Raw genomic sequence first — 14,886 nt, forward strand, 5'->3', positions numbered from 1 at the left:
CCAAGGCGCTTTAAGGTCTTAAAAGCTCTTGGTACAAGGCCAGGATTGGCTGGTTCCAGTGTGGAACCTGGGCTCAACGGTGGAAGAAGATGGGTTGCCCCTCGCTGTGCAGTTACTTCAAGTGCTAATGAAATCACCTCACCACCTTGCTCAGAACCCCACTGTGATCCCCAATGGATCTCTGGGTCCAGTCCAAATTCATAAAGGGTCGCCCGGCTGGGAACCTCTCCTCACTGAACTCTCCTGCCTCTGTCCCACCAAGAGACAGAGAGAAATTGTTCGTCAATGACAAACTACACCAGCCTTTGGGTTATTTGATTCCAGTCTTGTTCCTTGCATCCAAGCTAGCTTGGTTTCTTTTTAAACCCCTTTAAGTTGCAGGAAACTGACAGATAAGCAAGTTCTGCCCCATCAGGACCATTTCTGCCTCCTCTTGTGATCCACGCCATCATTTCTCTCTGCATGCACGGCTGTGCTGTATTTGGCTTTTCCTTTGAACTTATAACATCTGCTTGTTAACCCAAGGACAAGTGTTTGTTTTTTTCCATTTCACAAGAGCCATGATTTTTCACCCTTCTCCCACTGCTTATTTTTCTGTTGTGTGCACATGCACATATGAGAATGAATGGGTAGGGCAAAGGTCACCTTTGAGTGGCATTATTTAGGAACACCCTGCCTTGTTTTGAGATACATTCTTTTTCGGGAACTTGAACTTGTGCACATGCACATATGAGAATGAATGGGTAGGGCAAAGGTCACCTTTGAGTGGCATTATTTAGGAACACCCTGCCTTGTTTTGAGATACATTCTTTTTCGGGAACTTGAACTTGCTAGTCAGGCTATCCTGGTGATCGGTGAGCACTAGGGAGCCTTCTGACCCCACCCAGTGCAGGGGTGACCAGTACATCACGGTGCCTGCTCTTGATGCTGCGATCAAACTGAGGTCCTCATGACTTTGTGGCAAACACTTTACCTACTATGTGGAAGACCACATAGTAGGACTTTCCTCTCCCTCTTTTCCTCCCTCCCTTCTCTCCCTCATTCTCTCCCTCCTTTCTTTCCCTCCTTCCCTCCTTCCCTTCTCTCCCTCCTTCTCTCCCTCCCTTCTGTCCCTCTTTCTCTCCCTCCCTTCTCTCCCTCCTTCCCTCCCTTCTCTCCCTCTCTGTCTGTCTGTCTGTCTCTCACTGTTTCTTTTTCTTTTTGCTCTGAAGAAAGTGCTGGGCCTACGCAGGGTCTCTCATGTGGATGTCAGTGCTAGTGTGGGGCTCAGAGAACAACTTAGTGTCAGTCCTTGGCTTCCAACTTTAGAGTCAGAGTCACCTCATTCATTGTCATGGTGTTGTTATTGGTGGTGTTTTATAGGCTCACCAGGCTGGCTGGCTGGTGGGCTTCTGGGATTATCCTGACTTCATCTCCCATCTCCTCAAAGAAGAAGCACTGGGATGCTTCTGACTTTTACATGGGTTACAGGGATTTGAACTCAGGTCCTTGTCTGGTATGACAAGTACTTTTATCCCCTGAGCATTATCTCCTCAGTCCAAATAAAGAGGTTCTAAAGCACAGTGGGCCCAGGTAGAAGACTCAGTGCAGCTGAAGGACTCTATGCTGTCAGCATGCCTCCTTTGTGATGTCAACATCTAATGAAGGGGTTGGCCGAAGGCAATGGGACTGCTGGGAATTGATACATTGGTAAGGCAGGGGTTGGTCAGGATTTGCAGAGGGCTTTGAGAGTAGTCTATCAGCTGGTGATTCTATTAAAGCTCAGATTCTGATGCGTAAGCTTGTGTGTTTTACAAAGCTTTCCTGGGTGTGCCCATGTTAAAAGTGTGAGGACTACCATGCCCAAAGTAGCATGTTTCAGTAGGAAAAGTGGATCCTCAGTACAGCCTCAGGAATATGTCCAAATATTATAAAGTACAGTCAGTTATCCATCCACCCATCCAACCATCCATCCATCCATCCACCCATCCAACCATCCATCCATCCACCCATCCAACCATCCATCCATCCATCCACCCACCCATCCAACCATCCATCCATCCATCCATCCATCCATCCATTCACACATCTATCCATGCATCTGCTCATCCCCTGATCCATGCATACAAGCATCCATCCATTCACCCATCCATCCAACCATCCATCCATCCATCCATCCATCCATCCATCCATCCACCCATCCATCCATCCACCCACCTGTCCAACATCCAACAATGTGCTTCAAGACAGAAATTTTGGCTATCTATGTTTGTTCAGCCTCTTGAGTAGTTGTTTCCCCTCCTGAAGCAAGGACGAGGAGACTGATAGGACTCCAGGCCAAGGAAACTTACAAGCCTGTGAAAATTATTAGGTTCATGAGGGCTCTCCCCAGGGTTGTAAAAGCCATAAACAATTGCTCAGAAGACTGGTGAAACTGCAAGTCAGGCAGAGAGCGCCTTGGTGCTGCTTCTGTGAGTGTCACCCATGCTGGGGTGCGACTTCTCAGTGACACAGCTGTTTCAGAGCTACCCACCCCATGGAGAGAATCCTGGGTAATGTATTAGTTTACCAAGATTGATCTGGGCTAAATGCTTTCTTTGGTCTGTTGTTGGGTGTTCCAACATGTCTCCAAGGAACACAGCACCTCTAAACTGGTGATTCTCAACCAGGAGCAGTTTTGTTCCCCACAGAACATTCGGTGACAGAGAGGTTGTGGCTGTCACCACTTGCATGGAGGTATACTACTGACGTCTCAGAGAGAAGGATTAAAGCAGATGGCTGCCCCCTCCTATGAAGCCAGCAGTGTGGAGGCAGCAAACCTGATTTACACAGTGATTTCCTCGTGGGCAGGAACTGTTCTGAAGTTGCCTGTGTTCCAAGGTCACAGACAGTTCCTGACCTATACAGGAACTGTTTAAATGGACCAGGAAATAGCGACACAGATCACAACTTCATGGGCCAGCAAATGGCCCAGTGAGTGAAGGGGCTTTATGCCAAGTCTGGTAGCCTGAGTTCAATGCCCAGAACACATATGGAGGAGAGAACCAACTCCCAAGAGTTGTCCTCTGACATCCATATAAGCATGTGACCTGTATATACATGCATGCACACACCAATCAACCAAACAACCTAAATATAAATAATTACAACTTCAATCTAGAAAGACAAACACAGTTGACAAGCAAGCGAAGGGAACACAGGGGGCCTCAAGATGACTTGGTGGGTAAAGGCTTTTGCCACCAAGCCTAACGACTAGAGTTTGATCCCCAGAATCCACATGAAGTTGTCCTCTGACCTCCACAACCACACTACATGTGTGACCCCACAATAAATTAATGTAACAATTTTCTTTTGTTTTATTGAAACTTTAGCTTAATGAGACTAGCCTAGGCTGGCAGCTATCTATTAGTCCAGGCTGGGTTTGAGCTCAGATCCACCTGTCTCTGCCTCCGGAGTACTGGGATTAAACAGGTGTCCCACCATGCTGAGTCTGTAACATTTTTTAAGAATAAAAAGGACTTGAAGAGACATTAACGAGCAGCAAGCACAGGAGCAGCTGATACTCAATGTCACAGTGAGAGCAGTTACCAAAATATAGGTCAACGCAACAATGTAGCAACATCGCCGTGCCCAGACAGGCTAGGATAAGACAGTAATTTACTGAGGATGTGTGGACACTGGAGCCCTCACACATGCAGGTGCGAATGTAAATCCTGTTGTCCAAGTTCCTTGGGTCCAACAGGGAGTCAGCCCCCAGATTGTCAGTTTGGCTCCTGTGTATAAACTGAAAGCAGGTTTTTCCTTCTCTTTTTCTTGCATGTCTAGGGTGTATGTCTAGTGTGGTGTGGTGGTGGCGGCAGCAGTGGTTCTGATGGTGGGTGTGTATGGGTCTAAAGTAGATGGGTGTCTTTTTGCTAGCCAGTTTGTTCCACTCGTCTGTTTGTCCAAGGATTACAAGTGGCCAGCAAGGATTACTGCCTGGCTTTTATAGAGGCTCTGGGGATCCAAATTCTAGTCCTTATGCTTGCAAGTAAAGCACTCTCCCGGCTAAGCCATCTCCCCAGCAGATGCTTTCCCTCCCTTTAAAGACATGGTCTCCACATACCCCAGGTGGGCTTCAAGCTCATTTGTAGCTGCAGATGACTTTAAAGTCAGAGCTTTGTACATGCTAGGCAAGCACTGGACCAAGTGAGCCGCATCCACGGCTCAAAAGCAGGTCTTTAAGCCAAGACCTGCACATGTATGTTCACAGTAGGCAAGATTTCTATCACCTTCTCATACCTATTGGCTCGCTGATAAAGGCAGGAGCAAGTCACGATCAACCTATATTACGGAATATTGCTAATTTCTAAAACAGGAAGAAGTACTGTAGTATGCGTAGTCATGGAGAAGCTAAACATCAACAGGAAGTACTCAGGACAGGCCAATCTGCAGAGACCGGGAGCTGAGGCGTGAGGAGTGACCACTTAATCTTCCTTACAGGGTGACGAAGATAGCTTAGAGCAGCACTGGAATATGTTTAACGCCACGGATGCTATCCTTTAAAGTAGTTTAAACACTTGCTTAAGTGTGCTGTCTGTTTTCTCACAATGAAAATTCAGAGTCCGACTCACCCTGGCCCTGGAAAGATGGCTCAGTGGTTTAGAGAACTTGCTGTTTTGGCAGAGGACCTGGGTTTGGTTTTCAGCACCCACATGTCTACTCACAACTGTCCATCCAGGGTACCTAGTGCCTTCTTTTGACCTGCTCAGGGCCCAGGCACACATATTACATCCATATATACAGGCAGGCAAAAACAGTCATGCACATAAATACAAAGAATTTCCCTTTTCTTTCAATGACTTATTTATTTTTATTTTATGTGCATTGGTGCATTGCCTGCATGTATGTCGGTGTGAGGGTGTCAGATCCCCTGAAGCTGGAGTTACAGAGACCTGTTACCTGCCATGTGGCTACTGGGAATTGAACCTAGGTCCTCTGGAAGAGTAGACAGTGCTCTGAACTGATGAGCCATCTCTCCAGCCCACGAATAATTTTTCTGAATGCAGAGACTCATTCAGCAATGTCGCTTGCGCTAGAAACTGGGCAGTGCATTTGGGAGGTGGGCACAAACAGGGCTGTCACAAGCCGTGCTTGCTAGGGAATTAATGAAGGGGAGAAAACCAGGCAGCAGTGAAGGAACCAAGGGAGACTGGGATGTGGGTGGGGGGAGAAATAGGTTTCTGGCTCAGGGTAGAGAAGGGTTAAAGGAATTTTCCATAAAAGTGCAGAATCTATAGCTGAGGACATGGAGCCTGAGGCTGGAGGACTGTTAGGAGTTTTGAGATCAGTCTGAGTTGACCAAATGCAAGGCTGGCCTGGGCTACATAGCGAGGACCAGGCTAGCCAGAGCTAATAGTAAGGCTTTGTCTCAAAATATTAAGGGGTGGGGGAAAGGAAGTGAGGGGAAGGAAGGGGAAGGAAGGGAATGGGGGGACATGGGAGGGGATGGGAAGAGAGAAAGGAGAAAAAAGGAAAACAAGATGGATCTTGAAGCCGCCTTTGAAGGACAATCTGCCCTTGGAGTTGGAGTTACTGAGGGAATGTGTAATTGGAGGCCAGTCATTAGGAGCTTAGCTTGTTAAAGAGAAGATAGTCAGGCACGGGAGGAGGAACTGGAGCATGGCTCCCCTCAGAGTCCTCCCCTGACTTTCAGCCAAGAACCCCGTCAGGCATGGTGGTGCATGGGGCTATCGATCCACTCTGCTGAGCGCTCTTGCAGGCCCCCAGGCTGCCCAGCTGTCACTTATGAGGGTTTTGTGGTCTGTCTCTAGCCAGGGGACAGGCAAGCAGAAGGAGGAAAGAGAGGAGACTGACAGTGGCTACATAAATTAAGCACCGACTGTTTACCAAGGGTAGGAACACAAGGTCCCATTGAATCCTCACCCTAACCAAGTCGGGTCACTTCTATTGTCCTCCCAACTCAGATTTCACTGTGGTTTATTTTTTTTTTTTTTTCTTTTTACTGACACCTCACGTAAGGACAGGAAATCAGGGTCTGAGAGATCAGAGTGGCTGATATCCACGTGAGAGGTCACAGGTCTGGTAACTCCAAGATGTACTTCCATATCCTCAGCCAGGACAAATGATAGCTTTCTTTTTTTTTTTTTTTTTTTTTTTGGTTCTTTTTTCGGAGCTGGGGACCAAACCCAGGGCCTTGCGCTTCCTAGGCAAGCGCTCTACCACTGAGCTAAATCCCCAACCCCAGATGATAGCTTTCATACCTGTTTCTTAGCCTCAGAAGCCCCTGGAAGCTCAGAAGGTCTGAGCCTCTGCCATTGGCAACTTCAGGTATATATCAATTATCAATATCAATATCAATAATTAATAGTGGACACACAAAGTGTGGGCTTTGCTTGCTCCAGCAGGAGCCGCTGGCGGGCTCGTCCTCTTACCTCTCTCGAAAGGGACTGCCCCCCCCCCCCCCCAGCCCGGACTTCTTCCTATCTATCGTTTTTTCTTTCTATAAGACTGATGAGTCGTCTTTAGTCGTCATCGGTGCTAAGAAGGTGATTCATCTTCTCAAAAATTTTAAATACATTTATCTGTGTGACAGTATCATGGTGTTCTCTCAGGAGCCAGACGACCAGCTTTTAGGAGTCGTTTCTTCCTTCGCTGTGTAGGCCCTGGGGATGGAACTCAGGTCATTGGTGATGAGTCCCTCCACCCACTCAGTCATGTCACTGGCCCCTAGCTACCCATTTTCTGTGTATTTAACTATGTTTTTAAAATAAAACCGTCCTCTCTGTATTGTTCCAGTGACTTTATTTCACTAAATTATACATCTCCGAGACCTTCCCAGGCTCAGGGCCTTAATCTACTTTATTCTAAAAAGTCACTGAAACATACCAGGATGCTGCCCCTTCCCACACTGGGATGATGAGTGGGTGCTCCTCAGTCATCCGCGTACATGTGGAGACATTGCTGGGACAGATTCCCTCATGCTGGGTCCCCATGGAGTTTAAACTGTATGAGAACCTCACGTCCTTCTGAGAAAGTCTCTCGAACAAATTGTTCTTTCAAATTGCATTCAAAGCTCAGCAAGCAGGTAGAGGCACTTGCTTCCAAGACTAAAGACCTGGGTTCCATCCTGGGGGACCCACCAATTACAAAAGAACCAACCCTAAAAGGGTTTTTCTCTGACCTCAGTAGGCACATTATGGCGTGTACAAACCCCCTCACATTTAGAGAAACAGAGGTAATCAATTTCAAGCGCCTTCCCCTTGAGTCTCTCTTTGGCCTCTGTGGGGAAAGGTGTGATGCTCTCAGACCAGATTTCTCATCTTCAAGGTCTGTAAAATATGAATCCTAATGGTGCTCTGTGAACCGCAGAGTTCTCCTGAAAGAACAGGGACTGAAGGGACACGGATGTTGGGAGGCTAACCCACAGGGAGCCCCCTACCTTCCCATCAGGGAGAAACCACAGTGAGGAGCTGGTGCAAGAGGAGGCCTTAGCTCAAACACTGGCCATGTGTGAAGCCACACTAGGACAGCTGTTCCCAATGAGGAAGGACAGGAGGAAGACTTTATCCTCTACCAGATACTGAGTCATCTGGAGATGGTGTGTGTGTGTGTGTGTGTGTGTGTGTGTATGGTGTATGTGTAGTGTGTGTGTGTGTGTGTGTGTGTGTGTGTGTAGTGTTTGTATGGTATGCATGTGGTGCATATGTGGTATGTGTGTATGTATGGTGTGGTGTGTATGGTATATGTGTGGTGTGGTGCGTGTGTGTTGTGTGGTATGTATATGGTGTATGTGTGGTGTGTATGTATATATGGTGTGTATGTATGTATATATGGTGTGTATGTATGTATGTATGGTATGTGGTGTATGTGTGGGTATGTGTATGTGTATGTGTGGTGTATGTGGTGTGTGTGTGTGTGTGTGTGTGTGTGTGTGTGTGTGTGGTGTGGAGGCCAGAGGTCACCATTAGGAGTCTTACTGCTATTACTTCTTTGTGACAGGTTCTCTCATTGAACTGGGAGCTCATCCTTTTGGCAAGACTGGCTTGCTAAGGATCTACCTGTCTCCATTCCTCAGCTGCCTAGCCTGGCTTTTAGGTGTGTGCTGGGGATCCAAACTCATGCTCATACCAGACATTATACCCACGAACCCAACTCTCTATCCTAACGGGAGATATTTCCTTTTCTATCAACTGAAGTAGTATTACTGGCATCAAGTGTGTAAAATGCAACAAAGACGATAAAACTCACAGCTGAGAATCACCCAACTCAAAGTGCTAGTGGGGTTAAGAATAAGAAACCGCAATGCAAGCTACCCCTTACCAGAAGCCCACTCCTTACCAGACGCCCACCCCTTACCTGAAGCCCACACCTTACCAGACGCCCACCCCTTACCTGAAGCCCACACCTTACCAGACGCCCACCCCTTACCTGAAGCCCACACCTTACCTGAAGCCCACCCTCCAGGCTAGAGAGAAGGAACAGAGGCTCAGATGAGCCAATGGTTGTATATATTGCTCCAGGCAGAAGTAGCCAATAGATGCTGGCCCTAGGTTCCAACTGGGTTTAAGGTCTGTGCATACACTGCTCTGTTTCCCTGCAATCCTAACTTTTCTCCCATGGCCCAGGGTTCTCGGCTGCCTTTGTCCTGGAGGACTGTCTACAGCACAGGTTCCCAGGCGCACCCAGAGGCACTGCTGGCACACTATCTGTTTTAGCTGACTCTTTCTGGAGGGGATGCTTTCCAGACTCTGTGTAGCTCTGGCTATTCTCGAACTTGTTCTGTAGACTAAGCTGGCCTCAATTCACAGAGATCTACCTGAGAATACAGGCATGTGCCACCACCGCCTGGCTTGAATGGACTCTGTAGTTGAAATCGTGACCACTGTTTCTACTTATTGGCTGTGTTATACTTTGAGGACCAACTTATTCCACCTTGAGGATAACTAACAGAGAGAGAAGGACTTTCCCAAAGGTCAGGGGATAGAGCACCGCTGGTAGCGTGCCTGCCTAGCATGTAGCAAGCCCTTTGCCCTGGCCTCAGCCCTGCATGGACGCTGGCTGTAATGATGTGGTAAAGTCACACAATCCCAGCATTCAAGGGGTGAAGGCGGAAGGATCAGAAGTTCAAGGTCATCTTCAACTACGCAGTGAGGTAGAGGCTAGCCTGTCCTACACACTGACAAAAATAAAGAAATAAATAAAATAAAATAAAGAAAAGTAAAAGGAAATCTTCCCCCAGATCACACACCAAGAAGCAGATGGAAACCACCACTCTCTTGTCTACATTTTCACCTTGAACTCGGCTCTTGGTATGACAGCTACCCTCCAGCTGAGAGCTAGACAGAGAAAGAAGCAAGGAGAGTTGGTACCCCAGACTCTCCCATCTATGGGGGTCTGGTCACTGCTGCTTGGTGATCTCTAAATGGTCCCAGAAAATCGCCCATGTGCCAGGAAAGGGTGCAGGAATCTAAGCAGGGTCAAGCCTTTGCTGCAGAGAATGGGAACCAGAGAGAAAATGGGTGCACCCTCCTCAAGCACCCCTTCCTGGAGCAAACCCAGTCTGAGGTTCTCACAGTACTTTGGCTCTAGCATACTGTAACTGATAATATCCATTCTAGTGGCTTGGCCCGGATTTTGGCAAGTTTTACACAGCAGTAGGTACAAGACAGAAACCCTTAAGCCCCCAGGAACAGAAGCCTGCAGAGTGTTGACAGACATTTTCCAAGCTCTGCTCCTTCTGAGTTGACTTTCTCGGTGTTGCTGTGTCCTGTGATATGTGGACATGGTGCCCAGAGTGCCCACTGTCCACGTGAAGACTGGAGCTAGTGTTGGGGAGCTCCGGGGACCCTAAGGAACTACGCAGGTTTTGACTGACTGGGTGACCTTGAGCCAGTCCCTTTCTCTCTTTGTGCCTCAGTTTGATTAAGTACCAAACAAATGGTCAGTCTTAATGTACGTGTTCTTTTACATCGTAGGATGCAGACACCGTCATCTGCCTCTCCTGGAGCTGTCCTCTGGACTCCAGGAAATACATCGCTCCCCATTCCACATCCCAGTGTCCAGATCCAGAGAACAGGCCAGGATTCAGTGCTTTTCTGTCTCCTGATCTGACCCCGCCAAACCTCCTCGGGCTAGTGTGAGGGAGGCACACAGTTAAGCCAACAGTGTCCCCAGACCAGTGGACAACCCCAGCAGCATCCTTCTCTTGGCCTAATGCCCAGGGAATTCCATCAGGCAAGAGCCACAGGAGTTGATGGGGGCAGACCCAAGAAACAAACAGAGGACCCTTGGGAGTGGGCCAACGGCTCTTCTCTATGTTGATAGCCCTTTGTGCGGGAGAGACCTGCGTCTGCAGGGTAACACTGAATAACAGCCTTTTATATTTGTGTTGGAGGTGGGGGTGGAAGGGGGTGCCTGCTGGTCCTGCAGTGCCAAGACCATCTGTGTTCTTAGAGTTTGGAGGCTCCTGGAAGAAGCTCTAGGCCTGGGAAGGAGAGGCCCCTAAAAGCCTTTTTTGGGGAGTATGGCTTCTATGGGTGGGAAAGGGTCTTCATAGGGACAGAAGAGAAGTCATCTGTCCCCAGAATCCAGAACCTAATTTCTGGGATAAATATTTAGGTGATTTGGCCTGGGATGTCCTTGTTGAAGGGAGGGTCTTACTCTCCGGGACTTTCACAGTCAGGGAAGGATAAGACCCTTCTATACGAGCTGTGACCTCAACATTCCAAGGAGACAAAAATGAGAGAGAAGCAAGAGACCCTAATTTAACTTAGATATTTAAGAAAGGGAGGAGATGGGAGAGGGTCTAGAAATTTGCGGAGGCAGGACTCCACTTTGGGGGTTAAGAGGGGCATTCTATTCCAAGAGCTAAACAAGAATGGGATTTTCCCCTCCAGCCAGCGGCCAGGGCGAACGGCCCCGTTTTTGAAGGTTACAGAAGCTGTTTTGCTTTCTGGGGCCTGGGAAGTGGAAGACCCTTTCCTTTCGGAGCAGGAGCCCGCGTCCTGATTAGATGGAGGGCCCGGATTCTAGAGGAAGATGCCCGTCTCTGGCTTCTCGGGTGCAGGGCTTCCTTCAGAAGGGCCGGCCACGCGCGTGCACACGCGTCGCACTTACCTCCAGGCCCGGGCCGCGATCTACAGGCTGTGATCCACGGGTCCGACTTGCGCGATCACCTTCCGATGCTCCCGGCTGCGCCTGGCGTCTGCTCAGCTTCCCCCAGCGACTCGCCAGGCTCCTAAGCTTCGCCGAACCGCCCTGGCCAATCAGCACCACAGCCTCTGGCCCTTGCTTGCGCCTTAGCCAATGAGAGCGCCCGCCATGGGCCACCGCCCCCGGGGGGAGGGGGAAGGCGGGGCGGGGGCAGAGTCCGACCTCCGTGGATAGGATGCGCCTGGGGGTCTCAGAGGAGGGTCTCGAGGGCCGGAACAAGGGTCTGGGGGAGAGGCAGCGGGAGGATCCCCCAGCAAGTCAGATCGGGGCTAGGAGTCGTCTCCTTACGGGCGGGAGAGACTTTAGAGTCTAACGCGAATCTTCATTGTACCCCCACCTCACATCACTGTTTTAAGATCCTGGGTATTGCTGATGAAAGGAGCTGACCCCCCTTCCCCCCAATCCTGAGTCCTGTGCTTCGGATCTGGTCTCCGGAACCTGAGAATCCGGGGCCTGAAACAGAGGGCTAAAGCACCTGTCAGCAGCGGCTCTCCATTCTTCCTTCTGGTCCATCAGTGATGCACAGAACGGGAACTCAAGGCAGGTCTCTTCCCCAGCCCCTCCCTCCATTTCCTTAATGGTAAAGGAAGGCAGAACTGCTTGTATCTCTTTTATGAGTAGAAACAAGATCTTTGATGTAAAATTGGAGATGCACTGAAAACTCCTTAAAACGAATATGCGAGTCCCGCACCTTTTCTTTCATTAAAAATGAAGATTTATTTTAATCATGTGTCTGTCTGTGTATATTCGTATGGATGTCCAAGGAGGCCATAGGAATCCTGGGATTGCCTAGAGCTGTAGTTACAGGTGGTTGTGAGCTGACAAAATGGGGCGCTGGGGATAGAATTCAGGGCTCCTGCAAGAGCAGTGTGTGTCCATAGCTATTCAGCCATCCACCCCCCACTTTCTCCTTTTCTCTTTCTTGTTTCATTTACTTATGTTTGTTTATTAGACAGGGTCTCTCTTCATAGCCCTGTCTATCCTGAAACCCACAATGTAGATCATCTGGCCTCCAGGTCATAGAGATCTGTCTGCCTCTCCTTCTGGAGTGCTGGGATTAAAGGTGCCACCATGCCTGGTTCTTTTTTTCCCCTTTCTATCTTCCTTCCTTCCTTCCTTCCTTCCTTCCTTCCTTCCTTCCTTCCTTTCTCTCTTTCTTTTCTTTCTTTCTTTTTTAAGGAGCAGGAGGATTTATTTTGGTTTGATGGGACGGAGTGTGTTGGGACTACAGTTGCTCACTCATTTCTAACGGTCTCACGACTTTCTAAAGTTTTCTGGACAGAAGGTGTAACCACTCATTGGTAAAATCAAAGAAACAAACATCTGACCATCTCTAAGCTTACCCCAGGCAACTGTGTCAGGGTCTGGTCAACTCTTATAGAGCCTGGGGGTCTCTCTTGAGTCTAGGAATCCAAGCAGCTTCATATCTAGTTATTATGGATTGTAAACCTAGAAATAAGGGGATCAAGACAGGCTTGAAATAAACAAACAAATAAAATACCTCCAAGGAAGCAATCTACTGTGCAAACCCTAACGGAACCCCAAGGAGACAATGCCTAGATTAACTGAAAGGCACAGGTGAAGGCCCAGATTCCTGGTCCCTTGGGAGCCCAGGAGGTCCTGCCAGTTGCTTTGTCATGTTAACCCTGTCACCTGACCTGAGGAATTTTCTGGAGGCTGTGCTGTAAACCTAGCAATTTCTCCCTAAAACCTAAGCCTGCAGATGATCCATTTATTGCTTGCCCAAGATTGCAAACGGCCCACGAATACTTTGCAAAGGAAAGCAAGTTAAAGCAAAAGGACGGAACGTCTGGTTTTTTCAGCCCCCAAGATGGCTCCAGCCTCATCACTGTCTGTGAGCTTTCGAGGAACTGCACAGTTTCATCTACCGCTGGTTCGGCCTCATCTCGGCTATTCTTGAGAGAAATTGGATACTTCAATCTTAAAAACTTCCAGGTGTGGCAGCACCGGCCTTTAATCCCAGCGCTGGGGAGGGAGAGGCAGAGCTGCGTCAGGAGACCCCATCTCCAAACAAACAAACAAACAAGCAAGCAAGCACGATCTTATGGCGCATACCTAGAGTCTCAATATTCATGAGGCGGAGGCAGAAGGATCAGAAGTTCAAGGTCATCCTTGAGGAAAATCGAGGTTGAGGCCCACCTGAAATACATGAGATGTTCACTCAGTGAAATGAGTTTATACCTATAACCCTACCTCTCAGGAGCCTGAGGCAGGAGGATTGCCTCGAGTCTGAGGCCAGCCTGGGCCGTTTATCAAATTCTAGGTCAGCATGGCTACAATGCGGGATCCTGAGACTCTGTCTGCAGCACCGCCCCTGTTGCCCACTGAAAAGAGACAAAAACACAAAATGGGTAGCTGTCATATTAGACAGAAACGAAGCAAGAAGGTGGTCAAAGAGGCAGGATTGGTAAATAATATCACTAGTAGAAATAGATATTCTGCATATCAAAATCATGAATTACTCTAATTTTACTTTGTTTTTAAAGTCGCTATTTATTGTTAGCCATATAACCCAACCTGGCCTTAAGCTTCTGGCAATCTTTTTGGTGTTATTTTGAGGCAGGGTCTCTCTACTTAGCTCTGGCTGTCCTGGAATTTACCCTGTAGACCAAGTTGGTCTTGAACTCAGAGATCTGATTGCATCTGCCTCCTAAGTCCTAGGATTAAAGGTATACGCCACCACACCGGGCTAAATCTTGCTGATTCAACTTCTTGAGGGCTATAAAGTTACGTACACACATGCAGTTCTTCCTTTGCTAAGAAAAGTTAAAATTGGGGCTGGGGATTTAGCTCAGTGGTAGAGCGCTTACCTAGGAAGCCCAAAGCCCTGGGTTCGGTCCCCAGCTAAAAAAAAAAAAAAAAGAAAAGTTAAAATTAAAAACAAAAAAACACCTAAGCAAAATCTAAGCATAGGTTGGCAAGCAAGCTCATGGGCCAAATGGGTCAAGAGATACTTGTGTGTGCATGTGCATGTGTGTATGTATGTGTGTGTATGTGTGTATATGTGTGTGTATGTGTGTATATGTGTGTGCATGTGTGTATGTGTGTATATGTGTATGCATGTGTATGTGTGTATATGTGTGTATATGTGTGTGCATGTGTGTGTATGTGTGTATATGTGTATGCATGTGTATGTGTGTGTATGTGTGTTTATATGTGTGCATGTGTATATGTGTGTATGTGTATGTATGTGTGTTTATATGTGTGCATGTGTGTGTGTCTGTGTGTTTATATGTGTGCATGTGTGTATGTGTGTGTGAGTGGGTGTGTATGTGTGTTTATATGTGTGCATGTGTGTGTGTGTGTGTGTGTGTGTGTGGTTTTTGAGGCAGGGTTTCTTTGTGTAACAGTACTAGCTGTTCTGTACTCATTTTGTAGACCAGGCTGGCCTCAAACTCACAGATATCTGCCGACTCTGCTTCCTGTGCGCTGGGAATAAAGGCGTGCACCACTATGCCTGGCTGAGATAGTTATTTTTGACGAGGTCTCATATATTGTCCAAGTTGGTCCTGAACTGATTCCTTTTGCCTCAAACTTCTTAGTGTAGGGATTAAAGGCTCAGGACTCATCTATTTTTGAATGAAATTGAACTAAATCTAGGCTTTATATTTTAAGTGGCTGGAGAAAAATCTAAAAATAGCCCCCACGAGATCAATCGGGGATAAAATCTTC

The 14,886-nt window shown here is 47.9% G+C and overlaps 1 protein-coding gene across 1 annotated transcript in view; it reads right to left on the reverse strand.

Moving 5' to 3' along the window:
* The window catches only part of Abat (4-aminobutyrate aminotransferase), a 96,124-nt gene extending 84,970 nt beyond the window's left edge, over window positions 1-11,154 (reverse strand). The window contains 1 exon segment of the mRNA NM_031003.2: window positions 11,098-11,154. The gene's annotated coding sequence lies outside the window, so the exon portion shown is untranslated.
* Between the last annotated feature and the right edge of the window lie 3,732 nt (window positions 11,155-14,886).

The sequence above is a fragment of the Rattus norvegicus genome, chromosome 10 (genome assembly GCF_036323735.1).
Source record: "Rattus norvegicus strain BN/NHsdMcwi chromosome 10, GRCr8, whole genome shotgun sequence".
Lineage (NCBI taxonomy): Eukaryota > Metazoa > Chordata > Mammalia > Rodentia > Muridae > Rattus > Rattus norvegicus.